This window comes from Odocoileus virginianus, chromosome 4, assembly GCF_023699985.2.
Source record: "Odocoileus virginianus isolate 20LAN1187 ecotype Illinois chromosome 4, Ovbor_1.2, whole genome shotgun sequence".
NCBI classification, from domain to species: domain Eukaryota; kingdom Metazoa; phylum Chordata; class Mammalia; order Artiodactyla; family Cervidae; genus Odocoileus; species Odocoileus virginianus.
This window is the reverse complement of record NC_069677.1, coordinates 64,661,085-64,676,162: the sequence shown is the minus strand read 5'-3', so window position 1 is coordinate 64,676,162 and position 15,078 is coordinate 64,661,085. Positions and strand designations below refer to the sequence as shown.

The window sequence follows — 15,078 nt, the reverse complement described above, 5'->3', positions numbered from 1 at the left end:
GGGCAAAACTGATGAAGTAAAAGAAAGGGAGAATTGCTTGAGCAGTGTCATTAGCAGGCCAGGGGAGAGCTGATATAAGACACTGATGAAGCATGGATGGTCTGCCCAGTGAAAGGAAGGCAGGCAGATGCAGGCAGGTTGGTACACGAGGTTGTGATGGCATGTGAAACTTTTCTTCTGATCACTTTGTTTTTCTCAGTGAAATAGAGAATGAGGACAGCAGCAGCAAAAGAGTGGAGGTGGGAGGAGCTACTTGGAGTTTGAGAACAGATGAATAGGTGTGTAACAGATTAGAGAAGTGTTAACAGGGCTGCCATGAGTGCTGAGGGTCCACTGAAAGTAAATGAATTAAAAGTGAGTCCTCTCTACCATATGATCCAGCAATTCCACTCCTGGGTACATATTTGAGAAAAACAAAAACAGTAATTCAAAGACACCTGCACCCCAGTGGTCACAACAACATTATTTACAAAAGCCAAGATATTGAAGCAGCCTATGTGTTCATCAACAGATGAATGGATAAAGATGTGGTACATATATACAATGAAATATTACTCAGTCATAAAATAATGCAATTTTGCCATTTGCAACAACATGGATGGACTTGGACTCTGATTCCCTGGTGGCTCAGATGGTAAAGAATCCGTCTGCAATATAGGAGACCTGGGTTCAATCCCTTCATTGGGAAGATCCCCTGGAGGAGGGCACGGCAACCCACTCCACTATTCTTGCCTGGAGAATCCCCATAGACAGAGGCCTGGTGGGCTACAGTCCATGGGGTCACAAAGAATCAGACACGACTGAGCGACTAAGTACAGTACAGGATGGACTTGGAGAGCATCAGGCTAAGTGAAATAATTTAGAAAGAGAAAGACAAATACTGTATGATATCACTTAAGTGTGGAATCTATAAACTACAACAAACTAGTGAATATAAAAAATGAAACAGGTTAACAGACACAGAGAACAAACCGGTGGGGAGAGGGCAGGAGGGAAAAGGAGCAGAGTAGGAGGTAAAAACTATTATGTACAAAATAAATGAGACCTGGGTCAGATCCCTAGGTTGGGAAGATCCCCTGGAGGAGGGAAAGGCTACCCACTCCAGTACAGTATTCTGGCCTGGAGAATCCCATAAACTTCATAGTCCATGGGGTTGCAAGGAGTTGGACATGACTAAGTGACTTTCACTTTCACAAAATAAACAAGCTACAAGGATATAGTGTATGACACAGGCAATATAGTTAATAATTTATAATGTTAATAACTATAAATGGAGTGTAACATTTAAAAGTTGTGAATCACTATGCTGTATTCCTATAACTTAAATAATCTTGTACATAAACTATATCTCGTTTAAAAGGAAAAAAGTGAGTCCTCTGCATGATTGTATCCTCTTTCTCTCCAGCCATGTTCAGCTGTCTAGGTGGAGGTCCAGAGTAGGCAGAGTTGAATTTAAGCAGTGTTGTGGGGGGTGGTTGGGAAGGTAGAGGGATATTTGCCAAGTTAGGACGATGAAGGGAGAGAGGACACAGGCAGGGGAATGACCACAATGGTGGACCACAGAATCCACGCTGGGTTATAAGGACAGAAGTCAGGACTCAGTGGGGTGAGGTCAGTTACTGCTGTTGTTGGCTCAGTCGTGTCAAACTCTTTGCGCCCCATGAACTGCAGCATGCCAGGCTTCCCTGTCCTTCACCATCTCCCAGAGCTTGCTCAGACTCATGTCCATTGAGCCAGTGATGCCATCCAACCATCTCATCCTCTGTGTCCCCTTCTCCTCCTGCCTTCAATCTTTCCCAGCATCAGGGTCTTTCTAATGAGTTGGCTCTTTGCATCAGTTGACCGAAGTATTGGAACTTCAGCTTCAGCATCAATCCTTCCAATGAAAATTCAGGACTGATTTCCTTTAGTACTGACTGGTTTGATTACCTTGCTGTTCAAGGGACTCTCAAGAGTCTTCTCCAACATCACAGTTCAAAAGCATCAATTCTTTGGTGCTCAGCCTTCTTTATGGTACAACACTCACAACCATACATGACCACTGGGAAAACCATAGCTTTGACTGGACAGATCTTTGCTGCCAAAGTAATGTCTCTGCTTTTTAATATGCTGTCTAGGTTAGTCACACCTTTTCTTCCTAGGAGCAAGCATCTTTTAATATCATAGCTGCAGGCACCATCTGCAGTGATTTTAAAGCCCAAGAAAATGAAGTCTGTAGACTGTGGTGGAGGCGAGGATAATGACAATGGATGTGGATGACTAAGAAGTGATGGAGGAGAGGAGATAGAAGACCCAAAGGGATCATCCACATAGATGTTGGAATGACTGTGAATGATGACAAGATTGGTGCTGAAAACAGTGACCATAAGCCAGGGCCTAAAGTTTATAAGAAATGAGGAAGGCTGTCCTGAAGTCTTCTGATGACTGCAACATGGAGGGACACGGGACATGATAGTCTCGTTTCATTGGTAATTTCTCAGTTCTCTGTCACTAAGAAAATAGTGTGACTGCAGTGAGGCTGTTGAAATGGAACCCAAGCTTTGGAAATTCATTCCTAATGGGATAAATCATTTCTTCTCCAACATTCTTTACTTGGTCTGGATGCAATGAAAAGTTGAAGCTTCTCTGAGAATGAGACACAAATATGCTGGTAATAGAAAATGGGTTACATTGTATAACTCTGAACACAAAATCCAACAACCCTAACAAAAATTCTTTGGAGGGAAGATTTCAGGAGAAATCGGTATTCACTGTGGGTCTCCTGGAACCATAGATAAATGCCATCTTGCACTGAAGGCCAAGAGAAATTCTGTTGCAAGTGAAATGCATGCCAAAGTGAACCCTTCACTATAGCACAACACTGTTCATCTTTATATAAGGAACCAAGATTGATGCCCTGTATTGTGAACTCTGCTAAGAGTTCCTGGATTATCATTCTAAAGGATTTTGGAAAGCATCTTCTCTGAAGATGGCCTTCCACTTCAAGAATCTTTAGTCTGTACCCTTGGTTTTTCTTTGTTAGGAGTATAAAAAAATATTGAAAGATGCATAAAGTAATATACACCTGGATACCAACAAGCCAGAATTGATTATTGTTAACATTCTTTAAAATCTCCTTCAATAAAGTAAATAAATAATTTCAGATATAATAGCTTTCTTTGTCCTCATGTACAGCCTCATTCCCCTGCCTTTCTCAGAAGCAAACACTCACAAATTTAGTGAGTTTCCTTCTGTGCTATTCAAAAAGCTAAATTAATATACCTGTATATGTATCCATGCAAAATCCATAATTGTGTTTTTATATCTGTTTTAAAAATAAATGAAAGTGGGATAATGCTGTACATATCACTTTCCAACCTGGGCATCCTTGAATTTTCTCAAGGGTGAGGAAGAAGAAAAGAGAGAGAAATAAAAACAACAGGGACTCGGTAAGGTATTTCTTCTGCCTAGAGCACTTTTCCACTTCTACCCTTCTCTTACTCAGGCTCAGGGTCTCAGTTTCAAGGTCACCTCTTCCTGGAGGTGCATCCAGACCCCTCCCACCTCCTCCTCTCAAGATGGGCTCTGCTCAGTTAACAGCCTGGCCCTTGGGTCTCTGAGCCCTGGAAGGCTCAACACACTTACTTGGCCCCTGTCTATTTTCCCTGAAAGATGGAGTTCTAGAAGGCAAGGATCCCCATGTCTTGTTCACTGTTGCATTCCCAGCTTCTGGACAACTCATGGCCCCAAGCAGAGTTGCATCATAAAGATTTACTAAATGAATGAATCCATCAAGAGCTAAATGAACATTAGGTTCTTTGCACAAATCCTGAACAAGGTACCTCCTGGGTGGCTTGCCTCTTTGAGTTTTAACATCTAATACCCCATCCAGCAGCAAACCTCCAGAAGGCCTCTCTTTTTTCTAGGTCATTCTTTAAAAAAAAAAAGACATATCCTTGGGGAAACTTTATCTTTCAAATCTGTAAATGCTAATACAATGCAGAAACTCAATTAAGACACTTTCTTGGGGTAACATATTAGACAAGGCCACTGATTTGTGAGATCAAATTGACCAGGGGATAAACTATCTGCCTGTAAAAAAATAAGTCTGTATTCGTGTTTTTCCCTATCAGCAGCTGAATCCTTCATGGGCCAAAGCCTGGCACTGCAAAAATGACCTCAGCTCACCCCGCCGCCTGGGATGTCCTCACGGTCACAGGCAGGAGTGCCAAGTCGCTCGATGCCAATGCCAGGGCTGCTGCCAGAAAATGAACTGGGAATTGCATTCTAGGCTGGTTGTTTGCATTTTCAGGAAACTATAAGCAAATGCAAATAGAAGTCGGCTTCTTTTGTGTGGAGGAGTAGATTTCCGCAGAAGTGGAAATGCTCCTTTGTATCTGTAGCTTTTCTTTCCCCAAAACACCATTTACTAATTTAAGCAAAAAGATCTGCTTCTAAAGCCTAATTTTTTAAAACGTCCTTGTTTTTCGTTCCTTTTTATGACTAATGCCATGCTTCCCAGGTGGCTCAATGGTAAAGAATCTGCCTGCTGATGCCGGAGCTGCAGGAGACATGGGCTTGATCCCTCGGTCAGGAAGATCCCCTGGCAACCCACTCCAGTATGGGAATTCCAAGGACAGAGGAGCCGGGTGGGCTACAGTCCACAGGGTGACAAAGAGTCAGACACGACCGAGCATGCACGCACATATGTCTATACATCTTTATCCATTCATCTGTCAATGGACATTAGGTTGCCTCCACGTCCAAGCTCCTGGAGCAGGAACTGGCAACCCACTCCAGTGTTCTTGCCTGGAGAATTCCATGGACAGAGGAGTCTGGGGGGCTAGAATCCATAGGGTTGCAAAGAGTTGGACATGACTGTGTGACTAGCACACACGCAGGTCCTGGCTCCATGTCCTGGCAGGCTGTAGTCCATGAGGTTGCAGAGTCAGATACAACTTAGCAACTGAATGAACAGAACGAACTGCGTGAACACTGGGGTACATGTGTCTTTTTGAATTATGGTTTGCATAGGTTGCTTAGCTTGGTGTTTTGTGATGACCTAGAAGGGTAGGATGGTGGGGTAGGAGGGAGGCTGAAGTGGGAGGGGATATATGTATACATATAGCTGATTCACTTTGTTGGACAGCAGAAACTAACAAAACATTGTAAAGCAATTACACTCTAATGAAAAAAAAAAAGCCCTTGTTTTAATCTAAGATTCTCCTGTTTCACAAACAGACCTTGGTGAAAGCATGTTCTAAAACACTGACCACATTTTATTTATGGAAAGTTCAAGAGGCATAGCAGCTGTGTTGTCAACTCACTTATATCCCCAAATGTAATCCAGAGCAACGTACGTACAAATTATGCAGAAATATTTGGCGATGCCTCAAGAGGGGAATAAATCCAAAGCTTCAAGATCTTATTCATGTATATTCTGTGTCTATGTAAATACTCTTCTTTTGAAAGACTGAACTGTATTAGCATTTGGAAAACAGAACATACATTTTGATTCATGGAAATAACATGAGATGTTTAGAAAAGAAACTTTTTTGGCTGGGGATTAAAAAAAAAAAAAAACAACTCTATTTACCTGCATGTTGAAAAGGAGGGTGGAAACCCCCAACTACCTCAAGCCCAGGCCATGAGAACCAGTCAAAATGGAATGACACTCCTCTTCTGAAAACTATCCAAAAGCTTTCCCACTGAGGTAGGAATAGAATCCTCACTGTACCTACAGTCACACACCTGGGTAGTGTGTATTAGGTGCCAGGTATTTTTCTAATCACTTTACTCATATTATTCCATTTAATAACAGCAACCCTATGAAGGTGATGTTAGTCAAGTTTTACAGTTTACAAGTAAGGAAACTGAGGCACAGAGAGGGAAAGGCCTCGTATAATATCCTTGACATCTCTCCGGCCTCACCTTTCTCTGTCATGCAACAATCTGGCTGTTCAGGGAACCCTCCAAGCTGGTTCTCCACCTCAGGGCCTTTACACAGTCAGGCCCCTCTGTTCAGCATACTCTCCTCCCTGATATTCACACGTCTGCCTCTGCCTACCTCATCATTTCACGCTCAACTCAAGTGTCATCTTTCCAGAGGGGCCTCTCCTGAGCCCTTCAGTTGCTTTAGGTCATGTCATCCACATAACCATGTTATTTCTTTACAGATTATCATCTGTCTCTCCACCAGAATGTACAATCAAGAGACCAGAGCTTGTCCACAGCTAGTCCAATACCTGGCTATTACAGGAGTTCAAAAGGTAACTATTGAATAAATGACTGAGATCCTTATAATCTTTTCTTAAAGAAAATTATTTTATTTATTTTGCTGTCCTGAGTCATAGTTGCTACATGTGGGATCTAGTTCCCTGACCAGGGATCAAAGCTGGGCCCCCTGCATCGGAAGTGTGGAGTCTTAGTCACAGGACTATCAGGGAAGTCCCTAAACACTCATAATCTTAATTTTTAAAAAACAGCACAGACCACAACTCCTATAACTAGCACATTAAGTTTATGTAACAATGTACATTAACTAATGGACTTCCTTGGTGGCTCAGTGGTAAAGAATCTGACCAATGCAGGAGATGTGAGTTCAATCCCTGGGTCAGGAAGATGCCCTGGAAGAGGAAATGGCAACTCACTCTAGTCTTGCCTCGGAAATCCCATGGACAGAGGAGTCTGGCAGGCTACTGTCCATGGGGTCGCACAGAGTCGGACACAACTTGGTGACTAAAAATCAACAATAAACAGGTACAAGGCAAGTGGCAGTGGCAGCCTTCTGAAAAGGAAGAAAGCTCGGAGTGGTTGTGATGATTTAGAGGCACCCAGCAAGTCAGCAGCAGAGGCCAGGTCTCCTGACTTCTCCCCGACTGTGTTTCCCATGGCCTGATATAGGCAGAGGCTGAGGAGGTGCTTACCATCTCAAGTCCTTTCCCCAGCCCCACAGGAAGCTGACATGTTCCCGCCTGCACTGCAGTTAGGTAAGGCCAAACATCTGGGTCCTGATCAGTGGGATGTAGTGAGGGGAGTCAGGTACCCACGCCGAGGCCTGGCCATGAATGTCTCTGCCCAATCCTTTCAGAGTTCTCTTTTGGCTCTAAGGAGGGAACTCAATGGAAGAAACAGGAAGGTTCTAGGAGAAGGAAGAGTCACACAGGAGTTAATGCTCAAAAGAGCTGTCCAGGACTGTCATCCATTGGCACTGGACTGTGTCATAAGCAAGAAATCACCATCTGTTCAGACTCACAGACATAGAGTGCTTCACACACGGCGCTATTGGTAAAGAATCCACCTGCCAATGCAGGAGATATAAAAGATGCAGGTTCGATCTCTGGGTCAGGAAAATTCCCTGGAGGAGGAAATGGCAACCCACTCCAATATTTTTGCCTGGAACTCCAATGGATAGAGGAGCCTGGCGCCATACAGTCCATACGGTCCCACAGAGTCGGACATGACTGAAGCAACTTAGCATGCACACACAGACATAGAGGAGGCTGCCAAGGGGGAGGGAAGGATTGGGAGTTTGGGGCTAGCAGATGCCAACTCTTACAAATAGAAGGGATAAATAACATGATCCTACTGTATAGCATACCTGCTATTTACCTGGGGCCAAACTATGGTGGAGGTAATGAAGATAATGGTGACCTCCTTCAAAAGATCCTATCCATGTACTGCTACACTCAGTGCCCCCAACCCTGCAGCAGGCCACCACCGACCCACACCTCCGCTGTAAACTCCTGGACACTCACAGGCAAGTCTGGGTCAGTCTCTGGTGTGGGAACACAGCTCCACCCATCAACAGCAAACTGGATTAAATATTTACTGAGCATGGCCCTGCCCATCAGAACAAGACCCAGTTTCCCCCTCAGTCAGTCTCTCCCATCAGGAAGCTTCCTCATCCTTCTCCAGCAGAGGGCAGACAGACTGAAAAACACAATCACAGAAAACTAACCAATCTAATCACTTGGACCACAGCCTTGTCTAACTCAATGAAACTATGAGCCTTAAATTGAAGAAAGTAGGGAAAACCACTAGACCATTTAGATATGGTCTAAATCAAACCCGTTACAATTATACAGTGGAAGTGACAATAGATTTAAGGGAGTAGATCTGAGAGACAGAGTGCCTGATGAACTATGGGCAGAGGTTCGTGACATCATACAAGAGTCAGGGATCAAGACCATCCCCAAGAAAAGAAATGGAAAAAAGTAAAATGGCTGTCTGAGGAGGCTTTACAAATAGCTGTGAAAAGGAGAAAAGCTAAAAGCAAAGGAGGAAAGGAAAGATATTCCCATTTGAATGCAGAGTTCTAAAGAATAGCAAGGAAAGATAAGAAAGCCTTCCTTAGTGAATAGTGCAAAGAAATAGAGGAAAGCAATAGAATAGGAAAGACTAAGAGATCTCTTCAAGAAAATTAGAGATACCAAGGGAACATTTCATGCAAAGATGGGCTCAATAAAGGACAGAAATGGTAGGGACCTAACAGAAGCAGAAGATATTAAGAAGAGGTGGCAAGAATACACAGAAGAACTGTACAAAAAAGATCTTCACGACCCAGATAATCATGATGGTGTCATCACTCACCTAGAGCCAGACATCCTGGAATCTGAAGTCAAGTGGGCCTTAGAAAGCATCACTACAAACAAAGCTAGTGGAGGTGATGGAATTCCAGTTGAGCTATTTCAAATCCTAAAAGATGATGCTGTGAAAGTGCTGCACTCAATATGCCAGCAAATTTGGAAAACTCAGCAGTGTCCGCAGGACTGGAAAAGGTCAGTTTTCATTCCAATCCCAAAGAAAAGCAATGCCAAAGAATGCTCAAACTACTGCACAATTGCACTCATCTCACACACTAGTAAAGTAATGCTCAAAATTCTCCAAGCCAGGCTTCAGCAATATGTGAACCATAAACTTCCAGATGTTCAAGATGGTTTTAAAAAAGGCAGAGGAACCAGAGATTAAACTGCCAACATCCGCTGGATCATCGAAAAAGCAAGAGAGTTCCAGAAAAACATCTATTTCTGCTTTATTGACTATGCCAAAGCCTTTGACTGTGTGGATCACAGTAAACTGTGGAAAATTCTGAAAGAGATCGGAATACCAGACCACCTGACCTGCCTCTTGAGAAACCTATATGCAGGTCAGGAAGCAACAGTTAGAACTGAACATGGAACAACAGACTGGTTCCAAATCAGGAAAGGAGTACGTCACGGCTGTATATTGTCACCCTGCTTATTTAATTTATATGCAGAGTACATCATGAGAAACACTGGGCTGGAGGAAGCACAAGCTGGAATCAAGATTGCTGGGAAAAATATCAATAACCTCATATGCACAGATGACACCACCTTTATGGCAGAAAGTGAAGGACTGAAGAGTCTCTTGATGAAAGTGAAAGAGGGGAGTGAAAAAGTTGGCTTAAAGCTCAACATTCAGAAAACTAAGATCATGGCATCTGGTCCCATCACTTCATGGCAAATAGATGGGGAAACAGTGGAAACAGTGGCAGACTTTATTTTCTTGGACTCCAAAATCACTGCAGATGGTGATTGCAGCCATGAAATTAAAAGACACTTACTCCTTGGAAGGAAAGTTATGACCAACCTAGACAGCATATTAAAAAGCAGAAACATTACTTTGTCAACAAAGGTCCATCTAGTCAAGGCTATGGTTTTTCCAGTAGTCATGTATGGATGTGAGACTTGGACTATAAAGAAAGCTGAGTGCCGAAAAATTGATGCTTTTGAACTGCAGTGTTGGAGAAGACTCTTGAGGGTACCTTGGACTGCAAGGAGATCCAACCAGTCCATCCTAAAGGAGATGAGTCCTGGGTGTTCATTGGAAGGACTGATGTTGAAGCTGAAACTCCAATACTTTGGCCACCTGATGTGAAGAGCTGACTCATTTGAAAAGACCCTGATTCTGGGAAAGATTGAAGGTGGGATAAGAAGGGGACGACAGAGGATGAGATGGTTGGATGGCATCACTGACTCAATGGACATGAGTTTGGGTAAAATCAGGGAGTTGGTGATGGACAGGGAGGCCTTGTGTGCTGCAGTCCATGGGGTCACAAAGAGTCGGACATGACTGAGTGACTGAACTGAACTGAACTGAACTGTTTAGCATAGGGAACTATATTCAATATTCTGCAATTAAACTATAATGGAAAATAATGTGAAAGAGAATGTATATATACGTATAACTGAATCACTTTGCTGTACAGCAGAAATGAACACAACATTGTAAATCACCTATACCTGAATAAAATATTTTTTTTAAAAAAAGAAATTACCATTTGTCACGGAGGCACTGAGATTTGGGGGACTTGGGGTACAGTTTTGCACTTTGGGTTAATTATCCTGACATAAGTCAGTTGTCCTGACCAAGCAGGTCGGTGAGGGGCAACTGGAGAGATGTCTTCGTTGTTTTTTGGTGCCTGTAAAGTTCTATACAAATCAACATTATAACATGGCCACCAAAAAAGTGGGCACGGTCTCAGGCTGTGTGAATGGTGAGAGAGGTGATAGACAATTTGGAGCAATCAGGAAAGTGAGTGACTTCAGTAGGCGTCACTGAGGTATGTGCTATAAATTCAATGGCTCCTGCAAAGTCTCACTGATACTACCATTGTGACCCCATGATGCCTTTATCTGTGGCTGGGCAGTGAAGGTGAGAAGAGGGTCAGCATCCAATGGGACTGCTCCAGCTGGGGAAAGAAATGGATCTTATGACTGAAGACTTGGCTTAGTCTGCAAGGGAACATGCTGGTGGGAAAAACTTGAAGGAGCAACAAGGCAGAACCCAGAGCAACAGGATCTGAGGAAATTTCAGCCAGGATGGGGAGACAGGCAACTGGGCAACGAGCTGCTGGTTTAGGTTTTGTTTGGGATAGAAGAAAAAGTCATGTGGTTTTTTTTTTTTTTTTTTTGAAACTAAACACATTTTAATAGAAAACGAAATACAAAATAACTCTTTTCAGAAAACAGAAATATTTAATCCTTTTCCCACAAATTGGAAGTCGCTTCATCCTCAGAGCATAGTTTTCGATGCATGTGTTCGTACTTATGATTTGTTTCACAGACGGTTCGATAAACTGCTATCGCAAAGCAGGTGGGAAGGATGATCTCAGGAGGAAAAGATGCTGGAAAAGCCACACCTCGGAATCATTTGGAAATTCAACATTTTTTAATTCTTTCTTTTGACTTTTCACTTCTAATCATTTTCATTTCTTTACCACAATCCGACCTTTTGGGGGAGAGAATTGTTAATAGAAGTGCAGCCATAAAAAGAATCTTTCTTTCACACCACTGCTGCAAGAGCCCAAGACTTTCTCAGTCAAATCCGCCCACCCACTTCCAGAAACTAGTGATCAGCTGTCACTCAGGAGATTTCCCTTTCTCCCAGCACACTGTGCGACCAAGTTCTCACAATCCCCTGAACCTCAACTCCAAGTGTCACAGCCAGTGCCAGGAGTAAGACCTGAAAGATGAGAGTAGAGAAGCCCCCTCTGCCAGTGCTAGGTCTCCTCTCCTCAGTAATAATTATAATAACAATAATAAACAGTCCTGGTTCTCTGTAATCACAGAAAAGGAAAAACATTTGCCAGGATGACCCTGCCCCCTTGCTTAATTCTCACCCCCACATTCCTCCCTGGAGAGAGTCCCTTCCACCCGGTGACCCTGCAGCACTGCTCCTGGGGAGGGTGCCTGGCAAACATCCTCAGGTCAAGTGCAGCCTCAGCAAGGCAAGGGCACCTTGGTGCCGGAGATAGGGAGGGGCCACACGAGGACACAGTGGGATCTCCGTGATTCCAATCTCACGTGTGCTCCCCGTCACCACCCTTCCTGCCCCTGCACTTCCACACCTGGGGGCTGAGTGGAGAGTGGTGGGCTCGGGACACCGGCAGGGCAAGGGGGGACACGGGGAGTCTTTCACAGTCAGTCAGTGATTCTGTCTGTCCTAAGACTTGCCGTCTGGAGCCCTTCGTATGCCCCAGTCTGTCATATCAAAGATCCAAATCAATGTTCCTGACTTTCTTGTGTGATTCCGGTCACCAGCAGGAGGTTGCAGGCCATAAACTGCACGCTCAGAACATTGCTCATCTGGCCAGTGTAGACGCCCACGAGCTCGCTGGACGAGCCGTCCACGGGGGTGCTGCAGTGCGCGCTTCTAATGTCCCAGACGCGCACAGAGTTGTCCATGGACGCGGACGCGATCAGGCAGCTGTCCGGGCTGAAGGTCAGGCTGGTGATGTTGTCCGTGTGGCCCCGCAGCTCTTTGTAGAGGGTCCCGGACGCCAGGTCCCAAAGCTTCAGCCGCTGGTCCTCGCCCGCGGACGCCAGGTACTTACCATTGGGGGAAAAGGCCAGGGAGAGCACAGGGCCGCGGTGGCCCGTGAAGAGCCTCACTGAGTTCCCCTGCTGGGTGCTCCACAGCCGCACCGTCTTATCGGTCGAGCCCGTGGCTAAGTAGTTTGAATTGGGGTGGAACTTGACGCAGTCCACGTCTGCCAGGTGCCTGGCGTAGATTCGCAGTGGGTACGTCCAATCAAATGACCACAGCCGGGCCGTGCGGTCGTGGGACCCGCTGGCGAAGTACAGGCTGTGCAGGCTGATGTCCAGGTCCCATACGGGGTATGCATGGCCCTGGTACCGCACGGTGTTGGTGAAGCTGCCCAGGTCCCAGTACCTGATGGACATGTCTTCGGAGCAGGAGAGCAGCCCCGAGCTGTCCGCGAGGAACCTGGCGCTGTACTGGCCCGCAGTGTCCCCGCAGGACCTTCATCTCTGTACCTGCATTGTCGTCCTCGTCATCCTCCTCCTCGAGGATATCACAAGCCAAGTGGATGCAGGACACGTCTACTTGATGGGGTTCTGACTTTAACTTCTTGGAGCGCAGACTCCACAGTTTTATACAGGAGTTGTCGAAGCCTGCCGCGAGCAGCTTGCTGTCCGGAGAGACCTCTGCAGTGTTCAGCAGCTGCTCTGTGTTGTAGAAGGCGTAGAAGCAGATGGTGGTGAGCGAGGAGGGGCCGTCTTTGACGCGCTTGTTGCTCTCCTGCAGGAGCTCCAGCGCGGCCTCATTCTGCAGGATGGGCGCCGGCACGTCGGCCACGTCGGCGGGCTCCAGGCCACCGCCCTCGCCGCGGGAAGAGCCCCCGCTGGCGTAGAGCTGGTAGTCCGTCCTCTGGGCGGGCTGCACGTCCAGGTGGATGTGCCAGGCGAGGACCCTGCACAGCGCGGTGTTGTTGTCACTCTGGAGGTAGCGGAGAAGGTAGTTGTAGCTGTCTTCCTGCAGACGAACCACGTACTGGTTGTCCAGGAAGGCTCGCAGCCGGAAGTTAGACAGGATGTCCTGGATGGTCTGTGTGGTCTGGAGCTGCTCGATGACATCCTTCTGGCTGGCGTTCTGCAGAAACATTCCATGGAAGCGGCTGTAAAAGCTTTCCACTGTGCTCTTCGGACTGTTCTGGACCAGGTTGAGATGGAGGTAGACAAAGAGAGGGTAGAGGAGAGGCATCACTTCGTGGCTGTGCTGGGAGTCAGAATCGGTGAGAAAATTCCGCAGCCGTCCGAACTGTACTTCATACTGCTGGGGCTCTGCCTGGCAAGGGGCTGCGGACACTATGTTGGCACAATCAGATTCTGACTGGACTGCGAGGCTGGCAGCCATCTCCTCGGTGCTCTGTGACAGCCGCAGGCCTTGCTTCAGTGGGCCATCCGCATCCCCGTACTGCCGGCGTTTGAGGTAGCAGGACACGGCCATCTGGATCTGCTCGGTGCGGACCCGTTTCATGACTGAACATTCCAGGCGGCTCCCGCTTCCCCCGCCGCCGCTGCCGCCGGGGTCGCCCCGCGTCCGCCTCCGTCGCCTTCGCGGCAGGCTCGCTCTCCGCAGCCTTCGCGGCAGCCCCCCCCCCGCGGCGGCTCTGGGCGGCCGCCCCATGACTGACTAACGCGGAGCCGCCGCGAGCTGGGCCGGGCCGCTCGGGCCTCGACGCGCAACTGTCTCCGCCCGAAAAAGTCATGTTTAAATGTAGAGTAGTCCTTTTTTAAAAATTCTGAATGAAGTTATTTTATTTTTTTATTGAATTATAATTGATTTACAAAGTTGTGTTAGTTTCTGGTATACAGCAATGTGATTCAGTTATATATATATATATATAATAACTAGATATAAATAAAAGTTATTTATATGTGTGTGTGTGTGTATCTGGGAGTTGGTGATGAACAGGGAAGCCTGGCCTGCTGCAGTCCATGGGGTCACAAAGAACCGGATACAACTGAGCAACTGAACTGAACTGAACTGGTATATATATGTGTGCGTGCGTGTGTGTGTGTGTGTGTGTGTGTGTGTTAGTCGTTCAGTCGTGTCTGACTCTTTACAACCCTATAGACTGTAGCTCATCAGGCTCCTCTGTCCATGGAATTCTCCAGGCAAGAATACTAGAGTGTTTTGCCATTCCCTTCTCCAGGGAGACATATAGATACATATCCTCTTTCAGATTCTTTTCCATTATAGGTTATTATAAAATATGGACTATAGCTCTTTGTGCCATACAGTAGATTCTTGTTGTTTACTCTATATATAGTAGAGTGTATATGCTAATCCCAAATTCCTATATTCCTCTCCCCCTTCCCCTTTGAGTTTGTTTTCTATGTCTGTGGATCTATTTCTGTTTTGCATGTAAGTTCATTTGTATCTTTTTTTAAGATTCCACATTTTGTCTGATTTACTTAGTGTGATAATCTGAAGGTCTATTCATGTTCCTGCAAATGGCATTATTTCATCCCTTTTTTATGGCTGAGTAGTATCTCAATATATATTTACCACATCTCCTTTATCGATTCATCTGTTGATGGCCATCGAGGTTGCTTCCATACCTTGGCTATTGTAAATAATGCTGCAATGAACACTGGGGTTCATGTATCATTTCAAATTACAGTTTCTCCCAATATATACCCAGAATCGGATTGAAGGATTATATGGTAGCTCTATTTTTAGTTTTTTAAGGAAACTCCATACTGCTCACATCTTTTCACATTGGTGCCTCTTCTGCTTTTCCTGTGGCTCATGACATCACTAGTACCC

At 45.6% G+C, this 15,078-nt stretch overlaps 1 protein-coding gene and 1 pseudogene across 1 annotated transcript in view; both read right to left on the bottom strand.

The window, feature by feature from the left end:
* The window catches only part of PCOLCE2 (procollagen C-endopeptidase enhancer 2), an 87,338-nt gene that overhangs the window by 31,077 nt on the left and 41,183 nt on the right, over positions 1-15,078 (bottom strand). The window lies entirely within an intron of this gene.
* On the bottom strand, positions 11,839-13,859 carry LOC110132583 (TAF5-like RNA polymerase II p300/CBP-associated factor-associated factor 65 kDa subunit 5L pseudogene; annotated as a pseudogene).